The following is an 18,418-nucleotide window of genomic DNA, read 5'->3' as shown; positions in this document are numbered from 1 at the left end:
TTATGGGTTAGCGGTCTAGTCTTTTGTAAAACTTCAGGTGATTGAGTTTTAGGTGAAGCGCGCGAGCCCAACTGACAGCGCACTTCACCTGAGGAGTTACAGAGTCTGGTAGCGATTTCTTAGGCTCTTGAATGAGTGATTTTCCTTTGCTGAATTTTAGGTGCAGTGTTTAGCGTGTTTGTTTAGAGAGTATTTCCTGGTGTCACAGAGAAGAAAACGAAACCTGAAATATTCTTCTCCCCCGCAGAATAGAGAACCCGGTTTTCTACAAGAGGCCTCCAACGATAGAAGAAAGGGCTGACATCACGAGGGGAACAAAGCCTGAAGAAAAAAGAGATAAGACAAAGAGTCATGTCAATGAATGTGTATGGAAATACAAAAAGTTATATCTAAAGGCTTGTGTTATAAAAAACCTTTCGCACTTACCTGAATTCTAAGGTGAATAGTCCTGAGAAGAAATGAAGAACCAAAGAAGACAAGTTGCATAATAAAAATAGATAGAATCATTTATAGAATAGAAGTCAGCACAAGTAAACACTTAATAAGAATTATAGGTAATAGGTAGTATACTCATAGGCACATATAGTTTTTAGTCTTAATTAAGGCATAGGGTTAAACTAGCTAAAAAAGGTGCACAAGGATACAAAGACTACAACTAGTGGTAGAAGGTAAGAAGCATATATTAGATAACGTTTTTTGAGAAATAGAGGAGAAACAAATATTACAGTGTACATATATATATATTCTATCCCTATACAGATAACCACATAGTTGAAGAGCAGAAAAATAGTTAAGACAAGTAAGGAGAGAAGCAATACCTATGGGGAGTTAGGTAAAGAGATTAAAAGTAGGAAAATATATAGAAGTGAGAGCAGAGTAGGGAACCTAATTATTTTCTTGTTATTGTAATTTAGGTTTTCTCTGAACACGGAGTCTGCAGGTCGGACCACTCAAGAGAAACCAGAAAGAAATACCAGAGGAGTCTCTTCTTTGTTGTTTATTATTTTATCCACTCCCCTTTACCCCTTGAGGGTCTCCAGGAGCCAAGTTCTATAATGGGCTCAGGGGGAGCTTTGAGTAGAAGTTGGGAACAATCATCTTCTGCTCCTGTGCATGATCTTCAGTGGTAAGAGTTCAAGTGGGATCTTGACAGAGTGAAGTGCCCACGTTGTAATTCTTGCGCCCGAGCAGAAAATGGCAGAAGGAATACATTTACAAACCTTGGGAACAGTACTAGAGGCGATACAAAAAGAATTGGTAGCTGTTAGAAAGGATAATCAGAGCCTTAGGCAAGAAATGTTATTTGCGAGGAAAGAAACTACGGAATTGGTTCAGAGAATGGGACAGTCTTTGGGTTCAACTACAGAGAGTACACTTGCTGAGGGTTCAAACAGAATGACCACCCAAGAGATTCATTCCTTGTCCCCAGTTATCCCTTTGGCCCCCCAGAGAGGTTTAGTGGGGATCCTCAAAAGGCCCAAGTATTCCTAATTCAATGTTCCCCCCATTTTATGTGCCATCCTACCATTTTCCCTGATGCGCAGTCAAGAGTGGCGTTTGCTTTATCTTATTTGAGTGGAGACGCAGCGTCATGGTCCATGCCATTGGTCTCAAGAGATGACCCAATATTGCAGAACTCTGATGAGTTCAAAAAAGAATTTCTATGAATTTTTGATCGACAAAGAGTATCTCAAGCTGTGGATAATGAATTTTTGGAACTTCGACAAGGCAATCGAGATTAAGAGGCATATCTAGCCCAATTTAATAAATTGGTAGTGGAGACTAACTGGTCAGAAAGTAAGAGGGCCACAGTGTTTTATCGTGGATTGCGAGATGAGCTGAAATATGTATTAGCTCAAATACCAAATAGACCTACAGAAGTCTCCGAATTAATTGATTTAGTATTAGAGATTGATTTTCGTCAAGGAGAAAGAAAGGGAGAGAAAAGAAGAGATTTCCGGACAGCATTTCCAAGGTTTGATAGAGCAAAAATGGAAAATACCCGAACGACAGATGGGACATCTAACCCAGAACCAATGCAAATTGGAACAATCCGAGGTCCGTTGACAAAGGAAGAAAAGGAAAAAAGGAGAGCAGGGAATTTATGCATGTATTGTGGCTCTAATGGTCATTTTGTTAGGAACTGCCCCAGAAAACCCAAGGCACCATTCAAGCCGAAGGAAAACTCGCAGCACCACCTGTAGAAGGAGTTAAACGGGTGGATGCGAGTTTAAATGCAACTCCACAAGAGCATCAATTGGCAAATACATTACAATCATCTTCTCCCCATCTGAACCTATCAGTGACCATAAAATTTCGAGCCACTGCCTTGACAGAAGTTTCGGTGATGGTGGATTCTGGAGCAACTGGAAATTTCTGCGACTTAAAGTTTGCTGCTAAGATTGGATTAAAGGCTATACAGAAGACTAGGAGCGAACCTGTTAGAGCAGTGGATGGCACCAGTCTTTCATCCGGACCCATAGTAAGTCACACTGAGCCTTTGCGTATGATCTCTATAAATGGACATGAGAAGATAATAAAATTTAATTTGATTGACGCCCCACAGTTTCAACTCATTTTGGGTCTACCATGGTTAACTGAGCATAACCCCACCATTAATTGGAGTACGCAAACCATCACCATGGATTCAACTTATTGCAAAGAAAATTGTTTTGGCGGCTGTGAAAAAGGTTGTGAGGATAATCCTGCTCTCTCCCTGTGTATGGCTAATGTGTCCATATGTGTTATTGACTCTCAAGAGATACCGCCTGAGTATCAAGAATATGCTGATGTATTTGACGAAAAAGAAGCTGAGCAGTTACCGCCTCATCGAATGTATGATTGTTCAATTGATCTAGAGCCAGGTGCTAACTTGCCATGCAATCGTGTGCATGCATGGACAGAAAAGGAGCATCAACGCTTGAGGGAATACTTAGACAAGTATTTAGCGAATGGCTTCATACGACCATCTCAATCCCCGGTGTCGTCCCCTTTGTTTTTTTTACCGAAGAAATAAGGGGATCTGAGAACATGTATTGACTACCGTGCCATCAATAAAATCACTAAGAAGAATAGTTACCCACTCCCTCTTATTTCGGTGCTGTTAGACCAAGTTAAGGGAGCACAAATTTATACTAAGCTGGACTTGAGAGGCGCCTACCACCTAGTTCGAATGAAGGAAGGCGACGAATGGAAGACCGCATTTAGAACAAAGTTTGGATTGTATGAATATTAGGTCATGCCATACGGTTTATGCAATGCTCCGGCTGCCTTTCAGCACTTCATATACGAGGTTCTCAGAGAATTTATCGACCAATGTGCGATAGTATATATGGACGACATTCTTATTTATTCTATGTTTATGTTAAACATAGAGTATGCAAAAGACTCCATATTTCTATAATTTAATAAAATTAATTCGAAAATTAGTTTTTATTCGGACAAGTCTCTTTATAATTAAAATACGAGTCTTAAAGTAATGGTAGTCCCTCGTATTTCGTCACCATTTTTTAAACGGGTGAACAACTATACGGGTTTCTCCATCAGACATAAGAATAGAACCTATTTTCATTATAAGATGTTTATCCATTTCAGTTTTCGGAATCCGGAGATCCCGCTACACTCGTCCGTTTTTAAGCGCCATTTTTAAAAGGGGGGGGGGCGAATATGCGTGTCTACAACATAGCATGAATGTTTAAAAGTTTATCACTATACCGTAACTCAGAAATGTGAAGAGATGTTAGTACCCACAATTCTGAAGGTGTAACATGAAAGATGCTATATTTCAGCATGCTTTTTAATGAAGGAAGTGTTCATAGATAGGTCCTAATCTGGCCGTTTCCTCTGCAGACGCCATTACTAAGTGTGCAGAACCATACAAGTATACTTAAAAGATCACAACAATATGATGCATCGTTGAATTTCTTTTGTTGAGCCAAATTACAATGTATGGGCATCTCCAAACACCTTTATGTATTTCGTTTTCAAGTTTATTGACTCACAAGTGTACTTGCGAACTCAAGTCTCTTAACCATTATATAGGATGCCCAGATTATGTAAAGGCAATCCATTTCAAAATTTACTATTTCACTAATCTCACAAGGAATTTCATCCTAAATTAAATATACAGTAGTACATTTTACATACTTCATATCCATTGTCAATCATATTAGTTAATTAGTGTCTGCTCGTTCAAAAGATGCACAATTGCACATGCAAGTTAGGTTACTACATCGTTGTTTTTATATTACGAATATGCATTTGCACTACATGTTACAAACCAATTTTTTAGCAAAGTATCGCCAAGCTCGTTGGACATGACCAATGTGCCCAAAAAATATTTGATCCTCCAATAATAACAGTTTGTTTGGTGTAACAATGAAAACCACTTGTATTTATACAACTATTTTATTCTTTATGGTATTACTTGAAATTCAGCCAAGTCAGATAGTGGAGGTTGGCTTATAGACCATTTTCATCTATAGATGATTGTTCTAGGGTCCATTCAGCCTCGCTAAAAGATTTTTCATACATTTGCAGAGATCGATCACTTTCCTGATGATACAAAGGGATGGCATTTTTTCTTTCTTTTCTCTTGGAATAACATTATTACAGGAAATGATATAGCTCATTATTAATGTTGAGACCATTTGAAATGCTACGAAGGCGACAGATCCATCCAGCTTCAGTTTGTTTGAGCACCTTCGTTCTGTCCCCACCCCTTGTTAATGGCTTCACATGATCTATACCATAAAACCATATTTTAAAGTCCTCAGGATGATTTTCATGAATATGTGAAGACACAGGATATCTGTCGTCCCTATTTTTTATGGCCCTCACATGCTCCTGTATACTGGTTTTCAGACTTTGAATCGTAGTGCCTACATATATTTTGTTACAGGCACAGACAATGATGTATACAGTATAAATGGTGTTGCAATTTATAAATGAGTTTATAGAGAACTCTTTCTCAGTGTTGTGTCTGAATTTAGATTTTCTATGTAAGCCAAATTGACACATATTGCAGCTTCCATATGTGAAGAAACCATTGGGTTTCTCAGATAGCCATGTTATTGTACTTTTTTTCATACCTTGAACGTAACTTGGACAGAGCATGCTTTTAATCACCTTAGGCTTTACAGAAATAGTCCCTACAGGCAGCTTAGCTGATTGTAGGAGATGCCAATTACTTCGAAGAATGTCATATACATGATGACTCTGCACATTATATTGAGTTATAAAGGGTACACTTCCAGTCTGATGTCGATTTGTCCCTCGGTTTCTGGACAAGAATGCTTTGCCTATCTACTTTTTGTATTTTCTGGTCTGCTAGTGTTATATTTTCTTTGGAGTGACCCCTCTTGGTAAAGTTACTCTTTATTTGGATCACATTTTCCTGGAATGATTCGTCCATGCTGCAATTGCGCCTGGCCTGAACCATTTCTCCATAGGGGATTGCTTTGATTGTACTAGCTGGATGTGCACTTTCAGCATGTAATATGCTGTTGCATGACGTGAGTTTTCTAAACATAGTGCTATGTATCTTTTTGTCCATATGAAATAATTTCAGATCCAAGAACTCAATACTCTCCTTGGAATATGACATAGTTAATTTGACATTGAATCTGTTGTTATTCAGATGGCATTGGAAAGCAATCAGTTCTTCTACACCTCCATTCCAAATAAGCAAAATGTCGTCTATGTACCTGGCATAGAAAATTATGTTATTCATCCATTGCATGGTCCCAGGTCCCCAGACATGCTCCGCCTCATACAAGCCCATAAATAGGTTTGCATAAGACGGAGCAAACCTGGATCCCATCGCCCTTCGACGTTTTTGCAAGAACCAAGTGCCGTTGTGCAAGAACACATTCATGGTTAGCACCATGTGTGCCATATCCAACAGCATCATTGAGTGGTCTAAATGGGAAGCACTTTTGTACAAAAAATGCTTCAAAGCCCTCAGACCGCAGTCAGTATGAATACAGGTGTATAAGCTTTCTACGTCCATAGTGACAAACATTAGTTCATCACTGTTCCATTCAAAATCTTCAAGTTTGCTTAAAACATCCCTGCTGTCTTTCAAGTAAGCTGGCAAGTTACGCACTATCGGTTGTAGAAAGCTATCTATATACTCGGAAAGATGTTCTGTAGGGCATCCGTTCCCAGAAATAATGGCTCTGCCCGGGGGGAAAGCCCCCCCCTTGTGTAATTTGGGCAGGCTATAGATACAAGGGTGTCTACTGTCTTTAGCCTGTAAATATTGAGATTCTGTATCTGAGATTAAGCCTGTTTCGTGCCAATCTTTCAGTCTGGCATTAATGGCATTTTCAATTTTTGGGATGAGACATTCTTTTAGACTTGTGTAGCAAGTTGTGGCGCTCAATTGTCTATCTATCTCTCCCAGATAGTCTTTGAGATCCATCAGTAAAACATTCCCTCCTTTGTCTGCTTCACGCACAACAAGTTCCCTATCTTCTTGTAATTTTTTTAGGAGAGCCATGTCGGTTTTCGAAAGATTGTAATGATGTGCACAATGAGAATGTCTGCCATGGTTGTCCTCTAATTGGTGCAACTGTGATGTTGCTTTTTTCAAAAATTCATCCAAATTTGCATCCTGTACTCCTGGCGGTAAGAAAGTGGATCTATTTCTCAAGTCACTATCTATTGTGGTGTCATCGTAATTATCAAGTAAATCAGCCATTTGTCCAATATCGATATCTAGATCATCTTCATCAAGAGTAGCCAACAAATGAATACCATCTAAATCACAAATAGTCAAACCATGAGCATCATTCATATTACTCAAATTATTGGTGGCAACAGACTAATGTTCTGCAAAGTATTTTTTTAATTTTAATTTTCTTACAAATTTGTACAGGTCAGCATGCAATTCAACATAATTACAGTTTTTGCTTATACAATAGTTTAAACCCCTTTGCAAGATGCTTGTTTCTTTTTCAGTCAAGTTTTTAGATGATAAATTTACAATATTTAATTCATTTATGGAACATGTACCATTTTCAATGGAGCTCACATTTTCGGTCACATTATCTATTTCTTGGACATTGTCAATTTGCTTTGTAAGGGTGTTTGTACTCCTGCTTTTCCGTTTCCGCCCACCCCGTCTGGTTCTACGTTTAGATTTTTTCGTCGATTCCCCAGCCTATAAGCTGGACCGCCTGTAAAAAATGGGAGGTTTGGGGAGTGGCCACCATATTACTGGTGCCTTCTCCTGGGTCACTCTTGATAGAAGACAGGGAGCTATTGCTGGTTGAGATGTTTAATGGTGTTACCACAGTTTTATCTACAGCTATTTGTTTGGGGTTCACATCTTCGTACTTTTTAGCAAATGTGAAAACCCTGCCTCTATCATAGTCAAGTTCATCACTAGTAATCTTTTTCAGTTTTTTATCTTTAAGATAAATCTGATAATTCGTTAACTCTTTCTTTAGAATTTCATAATTCTTCTGTGTATCCTCTTTCAGATTCATTTCTGAGATTTCCTTTTTCAATTTCGCAATTTCCTCTCTAATTTTCAATCCCTTTCTTTCAGCATTAGTTATCAAAATTCACATCATTTTCAGATCAGTATAAAAATTCCTCGTAGGGCTGTTTGGGGCATAAAGTGGTTCTTGAGTGAGATCTTCATTACAGGTAGGAAAACGCCTGACAGAGCTCTCAGATTTTGCTATTCCAACGTTTGAGTAGCTCATTAATTGCACTATTGTGTCTCGCTTGACACCGTAGCTGTCTGAAAGACGTATTGCTACCAATTCTTTAAAATATACATAGGATGGGCATTGGTTCCCTCAGACGTATTACTCTCTTACATCATGCTCTTGGCCGTTTGGTGTATCATTCCACCTTCTAATAAGTGCTTTCGTTGAAATCGTACACCCAAACCTCATGCTGTTTGCCACATTCAATTCTTTATCTCCTATGTACATTTTATACAGAAAGCAATTGTTTTTGTTACCTTTTCAAGTATTGTGCAAGCTTTAAAGTGATAAATATCTATTGTGCATGCACGGTTCAAACAACATTTGGGAATGCCTGAGTTTATGTGTGTTCATACATTAAAGCCAGACCCATTGGCTTTGCCAATGTTGCTTTTTTATACTATTCATTCTGGTACTTGAAACCCTGAATACGTATTGGAATAAACGTGAATATGAGTAACAGAATGCACAAAAAAACATTTTGGATGAGTTACTCATGTACAGAGCAGGGGAGCTTGGGAACTCTAACACAGGAAGAGGGCTTTATTGCCAAGGGAATTCAACAAGGCAGAAAGAGGCTTGAGTTAAGAGGGGTTTCCTGATATGATAGAGCGGGGTTTGTGAGTCCGAGAAGGACTGGGTTTTAGAAGAGGATAGTCTACCCAACAGAGAGTAGGAATCTATGAACAGATCTGAATAACAGGTGAATACATGCTACCCAATGCATTCTGGAAGTCTTGGTTTCCTTCATTGAATACATTGAACTTGCACCCTTGATGGATTCCTATGAGAGACCAGCACGTGCTACACGGTGTCCTACTGACCTGGAGAGAGGTGGCAACCATAGGCATGATTTGGAAACCCAGTTCTGGCCTTTGCTTTGCATTCTGGTACTTGAAGTCCAAAAAATATGAACAGGACATCAACACCACAAGCCCAATAATAAAAAGAACAATACCATTCACTGGGATAAGTTCCTTATATACATCCTCAGTGGCCACCACCACTGCTCCCGTCATGTTGTTGGGCCAAAATTGTGACTGAGGACTTTCGATACCTGGCTATATATATCATGACAGACACAGAGATTTTCTATAACCGCAACTTGCTGCCACCCCTTCTGCGTCTCAAAGCTGACGTCCAACATTGGAAGACTCTTCCTCTTACACTCTTGGGGCGGGCTGCTCTTTATAAGATGATGGCACTCCCCCGCATCCTACATGCGCTACAGAACACACCGTATGCTCTCCTGCCTAATTATTTTACCTCCATTGAGTCTGAGGTGTGTAGTCTTCTGTGGAGCGATGGTCCACCCTGAATCGCACTGGTCAAGTTAACCAAGAGCTGCTATGATGGCGGAATTGCACTGCCGGCCATCAGGTCTGGTTGGATGCACCGACCCATTAATGATCCGGCATATAGAATGGACAGGCACAATATGCTGCCTGGCATTTATTTAAGGGTGCTGTATGATGGATTAAAACTAGAACACAAATTTACTTCGACCTCGACGACTGTCTTCATCTGGCATGTGCAAACTCGGCCCTCGGCTGGAGGGGTAGACTTACACAAGCGACACCATTGTTTGATTCCTGTCGCCTGAGTCTGGTTTGGCGTCAACCCGGGTTCGATAAATGGGACTTGATTGGATTGTCAAAGGTGGGTTATCTAATGGTAAGGGGTACAATAATGCCTCTTGGTGACCTGCAGCGGAAATTTGACTTGCATGAGAACTAAACTTTCCGCTATCTTTAGGTGCATAGTGCACTGTCTAAGGTGCTCTCCAGGGGGGACGTATTGCTGGTGTCTTCCACCCTTTGGATGACAGGCACTTGGATGACTAACTTCCGGACAAGGCCATCTCTCTAACCTATCGTAAACTCCCTATTTGTATTTGTATTTATTGAGTTTTATATAGCGCTAGCTAGACCCAGAGGTTTCAGAGTGCTTTCCATAAGGAACAACAGCGAGTTACAAGAGTAATCATTTAGACATTTTTCACAGAAATTTCAACGTAAATGACAAATCATAAGAGGCAGAGGAGGAAAGAGGGACAAGAATATGAGTAACAGTGTCATAGAATGTGGCAGGTATAAAGGGCAAGCTGGATAGTCCTGACTGGCTTAACCTCATCAATGATCATGAGATCTATCTTCTACAGGAAACATGGAGCCAGACTCTGACATTTATCCCTGGGTTCATGTCCTTTCATAGGCCAGCAATACCTGCTAAACACGGACGGCCACAGGGTGGGCCATCATTCTAGTTAGCACTTCGTTCAATTGCAGTGTGAACGTTCTGGATATCAGTAGCCCAGACATTTTAGGGATTAGTATCAATAGCGGAAAGGGCAAGCCTATTGAGATGTTTAATGTGTATGCCAGAAGTACAAGAGGAGGCAGCTCTCCAACTCTATATGATCTGGACAGCCTTTTGGAAGGTAGGCAAAATAAATTTCCCCTTTTGATTGGTGGCGATTTTTTTTTTTTTTTTTTTTTTAAAACCTTTATTTGTACAGTTCAATAAAATTACAAGCACGGGCCAACAACCGCAGGGGCCGGTCGCAACACAAGAGTAAGACCCAATATATTATCAAATGACACAGCTCTTCAGCCGACAACCCTGAGGTCCGGCAGCGAATCAGGATAAACATTGTATTGAACTCACAACACGTTACAGGATAAGACAAAGGTTTCATTTTATGTTTAACCCCCCCCCAACCTAAAAAGCAAGGAAAAAAAATAAAATAAACCAGACATATCTGGTGCCATACATTCAAACACTATGATAAAGTGAGAAGGTACAAAAATAGAATAATCACAGATGAATTCAAAGGGAACAACCGAGACGCCTGCTCTAGCAAGCACAAAACAGGATGTACGACAAAGCAATCTATAACCCAACGCAGTCGCCCGCACACAGACCCCGCCCACCAATTGACGCCAGGATAGAAAAAGAAGTACGGTTACCAGATACTGGAAAACATACGAAATCAGGATAATACCCCAACGTTATGAAAGGAGAGCGAAAGGAACGCGTGAGATAAAGAAACAATAAAAACTAAACTAACTAACAAAACTATAGACCCATTCCCCCACCCTGCACCCCTGCATGTGGCTTTCGCCTAACCCCAACTAGAAGCGTGCCTGTCGCCCCGACTAACTAAACTACAAAAAGTAAAAGAAGAAGAATGGAGGAGGAGAATGTCATACAAACTCCCGGTCACCTTCCCCCCCGCCTGAAACAAACAACCCCTGTCCTAAGACCACAGAGTACTCAAAAATATTATAGACAGAGCCAGACAGGGGAGACGTTGAACACCGCCCAACCTCCCGCAAGCATTACATTAGCGAATCCTTTGTCCCTTAAAGCCCCGAAATCAGACCCAGAACAACAGTCTCATCCTTGACCCCTCCGATCTTTCATGCGGACTCTGTCTGGTAACACCATCACCGCTCCAGGAGAGTCAAAGTTCGTAGGAAGTTCAATTAAAATTAATATGAGACCAGTCGAACACATTGAGTCTCTGCAAGCATCCGCCACCGGTAAGATCTCCCTCACTGACATGCAGTCCAGATATCCTTTCCTCCGTAGATGTAAAAGAACCACAAGGGCGGGAAGGGACGGTAGTGACTTTCGGTTTTTGCTAGTCGTAGTCTCAAGGAGTGAAGAACCAGGTAGCTCCACAATAATCGGCTGCGATGGTGAATACAGCGATACCCCCAGAGAAACAATTCCGCAAATATTCTGCAAACAGGTCAATGGCGTCAAAACTTTATCGCGCACGGGGTCTCCATCCTCCTTTACTATGGGCATCGTGGAAGAATCAGTTCGTTGAAAGTCATGCAATAGAACAGAGCCCAGACTCGGTTGCCCAGTTTCGATGTCACCAGCGATCATTTTATGGACAATGGTCTCCAGATGCAATTGAAGTGTCCCGATGGTGGCCATTACGGTCTTCAAGTACGGCTCACAGTTCGTCCGATCCGCCTCCACTCGCTCGGTTCCAAGCATGAGCGTGTTCATCAGAGAGCCGGTTCTCTCCAGGAGAAGAGGCAAGAGCGGAGCGGACGGCAACGGAGGGTGTATTATCGGTCAGCAGTACGCCACCGCGAGCGAGGGCCCCGGCCCAGCAGACTCGGGAGGTGGCGACCGGGTCGCCGGGGTCTGGGACTCCCCCCCACAGCCACAGACGAAGCCTATCACCACTCCTGCAGTATAAAACAGACCAGACGCTCGCCACCAAAAACAGGCCAGGATAACCTCCACTGCAAGAGACCGGACCCTGTCTGAGTCCCACGGTCGATGTTATTCAACTGCAACCCGGCTGGGCAGGTACTCGCGACCCCGGCTCAGAAGCTGGGTTAGGCCATGATCTTAAACATGACACAACTCCGTCAATCTGGGCGATAAAATTCTCGGGACTGCGCCGTCAGATTTTCACCCCGAGTGTGCTGGGTATACTCAGACGTGAGTCCCAGGCTCTCCACACCACTGGAGTCAAGCTATCCAGGCTGATGAAGGCTCATAGCCAGAAACCGGTCCTTGGATGCTTCATTCCGGTCTGGGAAAGACATGGCTTGGTAGTTCGGACTGGACTATTCCCATGAGGCACAGGGTCAGAGCTGATTTGCATATAGCCATTGTCTAACCCAGGGTGGTGTGGAGTGCAAAAAAATGATGGATTTAGGCCCAGATCCTTGTACTGGGGTGAATGTATGGCATTGTTCTACATTCTGTCCATCAACTGCGTTTTTTGCAATTTTCACCCCGAGTGTGCTGGGTATACTCAGACGTGAGTCCTAGGCTCTCCACACCACTGGTATCAAGCTATCCAGACTGATGAAGGCTGATAGCCAGAAACCGGTCCTTGGATGCTTGATTCCAGTCTGGGAAAGATATGGCTTGGTAGTTCGGACTGGACTGTTCCCATGAGGCACAGGGTCAGAGCTGATTTGCATATAGCCATTGTCTAACCCAGGGTGGTGTGGGGTGCAAAAAAACAATGGATTTAGGCCCAGATCCTTGTACTGGGGTGAATGTATGACATTGTTCTACATTCTGTCCATCAACTGTGTTTTTTGCAATTTCGCACCGTCAGATTCAGCAACAGTTCATCCACATGGGGGTCGGACATAAAATCAGGATATCTGGCAGGATCATCAAGCAGCAGACGGAGGTCGGCGGAGCCGGGAGCCTATGCGGCCATCTTGGTTGCTGCGTAGCTCCTCCTGATGGGTGGCGATATTTAACGTCACATTTGAGCCGCTGGATTGGGTGGAGTCACATGATGTGAGAGCAGAGGATAATGTGTGGCTGGTACCACCATTAGAGCTTAGCCCTATTTAAAAATGGTCGAAAGCTGCCATCCATTTGAATGTTATATCATTACAACACAGGATAAGGGCAGCTAATGGGAGAATGGGAGAACTAGCTCTGATAAAAGAGGGGAAATGACTATTCATGACTTTCCATGGCCCGAAAGGGGTTAGTAGGATTTCATTTTTTGGCCACTGGTAAAGGATATAGTGATTATATCGACCTGTGAAAGTGACCACAGTCCGCCAAGTTTGACAATGGCCCCTTCATGGGTGGAGAAGGATAGGGCTCCCCTGATCCCTTTATGTACCAACATGATAATTCCTACCAATGATAAACGTAAACTCAAATGGCCTTCTATTCAGGCAGATGAAATTGTGATTAAATTCATCACAAATGATCTAGGTAAGCAACTAGAGTCTCTAGCTATAGCTACAGACAGCAGGACAACTCTGCCTAACTGTAGTATCTGGCATAGCAACTTCTTTAAATATTTGGGCAGTTATTTTTACATCCAAGTGGTAATGCTCAGGGGAAAAAGGGGAAGACCATTAGGTGCTAACTTGTGGTTCAACAAGGAATGTAGGGTGTTGAGAGGGAAGCTCACAGTAGCCTTAAAAAGGGGGATGCCGTAAGGCTTCAAGGGGTCAGAAAGGATTACAAACAGTCTCAAATTAAAGCTAAGAAAGAGTGGGAGGAGAAGAGATGGGAAGATTTAGTGAAGGCTATTTTCCCTCCTGATGTCAGGCTATTCTGGTCCCTTCTGTCCAAGGGCACATTTGAGAGTTCACCCCCTCTAGTCAACAATATCCCCCCTGTTGAATGGCACAAACATTTTAGCAATCTGTATACCTGTGTCAACTTCCATCCTTGCCCATTTTTGCCCTGTGATATAGGCCACCCTATATGTAACCTTTCCTTCACCAAAGAGGAAATTATTTCATCTATAAACGTCATCATACCCCAAAAGCACCTGTCCCGGATGGTATTCCTGGCGACCTCTTTCGTGAGGATATGGACAACTAGGCCCTATATTTTTTGACACTGGCTAATGATATTGCTGGCGCGGGGGATCCCTGAATTCTGGAAAAAGCCGAAGTGATACCAATTATTAAGAAAGGGGATAGGTCAATGCCCTCCTACTACCGACCATTTAGCTTGATCGACTGTGCCCAAAAGGTCTTCTGCCGCTCACTTTTGACCAAAATCGAAGATTGGATGGATGAGAATGATATCCTCTCTCCAGTCCAGGCTGGCTTCCGGAGAGGTTCCGGCACAATCGACCAGGTGTTTCGTCTTGTCACACTTTATTGGTAAGTCGTTGTGTTGGGCAAAGGCAGTTTATATCTTGCCTTCATTTACATAAAAATAGCCTTCGGCCTCGTTCCTAGGGATTTGCACTGGCGGGTACTTAGAGATATGGGAATGCCATTGTCAATCCTAGATATCCTAATCCGGCTGCATGAGGACAATTTTGCCCATGTAAGATGGGGGAACCAAGGTCAGACTACTGAGCCTTTTAATATCCAGTGGGGGGTGTGCCAGGGGTGCGTTTTAGACCCCACCCTCTTCTCACTGTACATCAATCAGGTAGTTGATTCTCTATGCTCAATATTCCTTGGCGAACAGTAAAATCCCCACATTGCTGTTCGCCGATGATACCTTGTTGATATCTAAAACACCTATGGGTCTCCAGAGATTGATAAATCAATTCAAAGCCTTTTGAGATGAGAGGGTTTTGGTTAGTAATACCACCAAAACTAAGCTAATGATGCTGAACCCTCACAAATCTTACAAGGGCACCATGAAGCTGGACAACAACCAGCTTGAGAGGGTCAGCTCTTTTGACTACTTGGGCATAAAGTTGTCCGAGGGAATTGCTTGGAAGAATCACTTGGGAAAAACCACTTGTCGAAACTTGCACAGGTTACGGGGGCATTGAGATGTGAGCACTCTCAATCCTATACAAAACCAGTGGCTCCTGTTCTCAAACTCTACAGTTGTAAGGCCGTGAGCAGTGCACTATACGGGGAAGAGCTGTGGGGCACTACTTCAGTTGGCGACCTTTTGGCTGTAGTAAATAACTTCCTTAGAAACGTATTATCCCTCCCCTCGAGCACCCCTTTAGTCCCCCTTAAACTTGATATGGGCATTAGATCTATTGAGGCTCTTGCGAAGCTTCATCCTCTTTTGTTTTGGCACAGACTGACAAGTACGCCAGAGCTGGCATTTTATTCCGCAGTCTTTAGTGAGGTCTTTAATCTTGATACCTCGAGGAAAATTGACTGGATAAAACAGGTGGTTGCCTTATTGACTAGCATTGGGCTGCCAGGGCAAGACATTGGCCAATCACCATCTTTCTCCAGGGAGGAACTAAAATGCAGGTATTGGGTATGGGTGGAAGAGAATACTATTCTGAATAGACATCATGGTAGCTTGCCTGAAGCCTTTATTAATATAGAAAACATCCACTGTCTAGAGAGATTCTTTGACATTATTAAGGTGCCTGCAGGCAGGAAGCTATGTATTCAATTTAAATGACACCTTACCAATTAATTATTTTACCAACACATGGCAGGTCAATAAAACCCAACCCTCTGGATGCCCTTCCTGCTGAACTCCCCAGGAATCTATAGGCCATGTTCTCTTTGCCTGCCAGGCTTATGCCAGACCTAGGAGCAAATGTTTGAAACCGGTGTGCAGGCTCCTAGGGACATCAAGCTCCAAAGAGCTTTAAGAATGTTTAATTCTGATGCCAGGCCCGCCTTTGCATGTGCAACAGCTACTTTTTTGGGCCAGTTTTGGGCAATCATTAAGAGGGCCCAGTTAGTATAGCCAGCCATTGTATGACCAGGAAGTGTAGTAGACCACAATTAGTTAATGGGGCTTAATTACCCCTACAAATTCTGATTTTAAACAATTTGATATTACTGTATTTTATGTATTTTAAATGAAAGTTTTAACAATTGTCTCATGTTTGTAAGGGTGCTATTAGCCACTAAAGCTATTTGTATCTTCATGAGTGTCCCCTAGAGGGCCCTAAGTTTCAAATTGCATCCTTTTTTATTAAGTTTTAGACTTTGTTGTAAGCTGACCATCATTTTCTACTTTGTGGTTGTTCTTCTTTTATGGTTCTTGTAACCGAAATAAAGAAATGTGATGATGATGATGAGTAACAGAATAGGTGGGGGAGGGAGGGAACGAGGGAACCTGAGGGGGGAGGGAGTAAAGGCTGTCAGGCGAAAAGAGAAAACCTTCGACTCAAGAGTACATAAGGGACAGTCATTTAAAGACAGAGTTGCACTGATTTAACACGGAGGGTGGAGAAATCAAAGGGGGGGAGAAGGTAGAGGGAGACAAGAGTAGTGCACTTAGAGAGGGTGCGGGGAGAGGAGGGAGCCGGGGGGTATGGAGTTAAGGCAGACCAGAAAGAGGGAGAAAAAAGTTTGAGGAATGTCAGGGGGTGAACGGAGGAAAGGGGGAAAGGACAGAGGTAAACAAGATGGCGGGTCCGGGTCCTGGGAATCAACGGTGGCCAGCAACAAAATGGCGGGCAGGGCAAAAGTCAAAAAGTCCATAGATACAAACCAGAGAGCATGATTTAAGTGCGAAAAAGGCAAAGGGGTGACGTAGTTCTAAAATCAAAGGCGGGTGGAAGGGAGAAGAGGCGTGCAGGCACAGGACCACTGGGGCATCGGTGTAGGAAATCCGCCAGTTGTGGCTCCCGCACCCCCCTACCTGGAAAAGGTCTCTCGGGTCACAGACGTTGGGGACGAGGTGGAGCACATCCAGGCAGGCATCAGTGAGGACTGGCAGACAGCCGATGGAGACAGAGCTGTGTCATGGCTGGCCCCATCATTAGCCATTCGCAGTGACTCGCTCTGAGGCAGGGAGCTGAAGGAGTGAACAGCAGCAGCAGCGGGACGAAGAAAGTCTTGCTCCGATGTCCAGCTGGGTAGGTGACGGCTGCGGGAGAACCCGGGCCGGACTCCTCGATAGCCGAACCAAGCGGCTCCACGGGGCATTGGCCAAGTCGAAGTCCAGGAAGAGAGGAATCACGCCCCAGAGCAATCCAACACCATCCAGAGCCATCCGAAGGAGCCAGAACTGCGCTGACCTTCTCATCAAAGTCCGTGCAAAATGATGTTTGGATGTGGGTGAAATTTATGATGAGGACTGGAGGGAGGCCCTCACCTTGTGAGGTTGCGATTCAGTCCCGGTTCAAATTAATCCAATAGGACCTATTATATGAGCTCTGTCTTGGGTAAAGTGTGTGTTCTGAACTCTCCTGTCTGTCCGCTGGGCTGTGGACAGATGGGCACTTATCTACATCTATGGTGGGAGTGCCCTATTCTCCAGCGGTACTGGGGGAGATTATCACCGCTTTATCTCATATCTGCGGGAAAGAGATTAAAATTACTCCGAGATTCTGTCTCTTGAATATTTGGGAGGCCACTGATCTGACTAGACCTGAGTGACTGTAGGTCTCCCTGGGGTGCATGGTGGCTAATTGAAAGATCGCCAGAGCGTGAAAAGGTGGAACAGAATTGAAATACTCAGATTGGGAATCTGATATGGATTGGTGCATGCAGGCTGAGATAGCGGTGTACGAAAGCAGGAGTTGCCTGGGTGAGTTGACCAAAATCTGGGCCCATGGAATGAAAGTAGAGGTTGGTTGTGCACCTCCTTTGGGGGTACCTCTCAGTTTGAGGTTGACAATGAACCACTGTAATCTTGTGCTCATTAACCACAGTCCTACTGGAGACACCCGGATTTAGGCTCTTGTAAAACGTGCCCCTTATGTACAGTGTATGAGTCGTTATTGGCTATATTTGATTTTATCCTTATTGTATATTTTCACAACTGCTTTTTGTATTTGTGTCGATTTGTGTGATATTATTTGATTTGATTTTCTCAATAAAAAGATTTTCCAAAAAAAAAGAATAAAAAGAACAAAAAAGGTGCTGAATCAGTTCCTTAAACCTCAAAAAAGGCCCCTTAGTATCTCTTAGGTTTTTGTGGGGGCTTCTGCCACCACACCTGCACAGCTCACAAAAATTCGGTAGGCAGCGACTACCATAAAAACTCTAAATGTTGTTGGGGTGATGTTGGTGGCATCTGAGTAACTTGGAATCCCATATTCAGATCCATTTACATCTGAACACTGGACAGCTCCACGTGCAGGTAGAAGGGACGTTAGTGCAGTCATTCGTAAAAAGAATTTGCAGTCCTGTTTTTTTACTTTATCAGTTATTCTAATCCAGATCTTTAGTCCTCTTGGTTCAATTGAAGGAAACTAAAATTACAACTCCCAAAGTGCATTGTGTTAATGGAAAACCGAGAACTGCTTACAGGTTGTCCCTGGTGATATGAAGCTG

This window comes from Lissotriton vulgaris, chromosome 1_1, assembly GCF_964263255.1.
Source record: "Lissotriton vulgaris chromosome 1_1, aLisVul1.2, whole genome shotgun sequence".
In the NCBI taxonomy this organism is placed as follows: Eukaryota; Metazoa; Chordata; class Amphibia; order Caudata; family Salamandridae; genus Lissotriton; species Lissotriton vulgaris.
The sequence above is the reverse complement of the archived record's forward strand: the minus strand, read 5'-3'. Positions refer to the sequence as shown.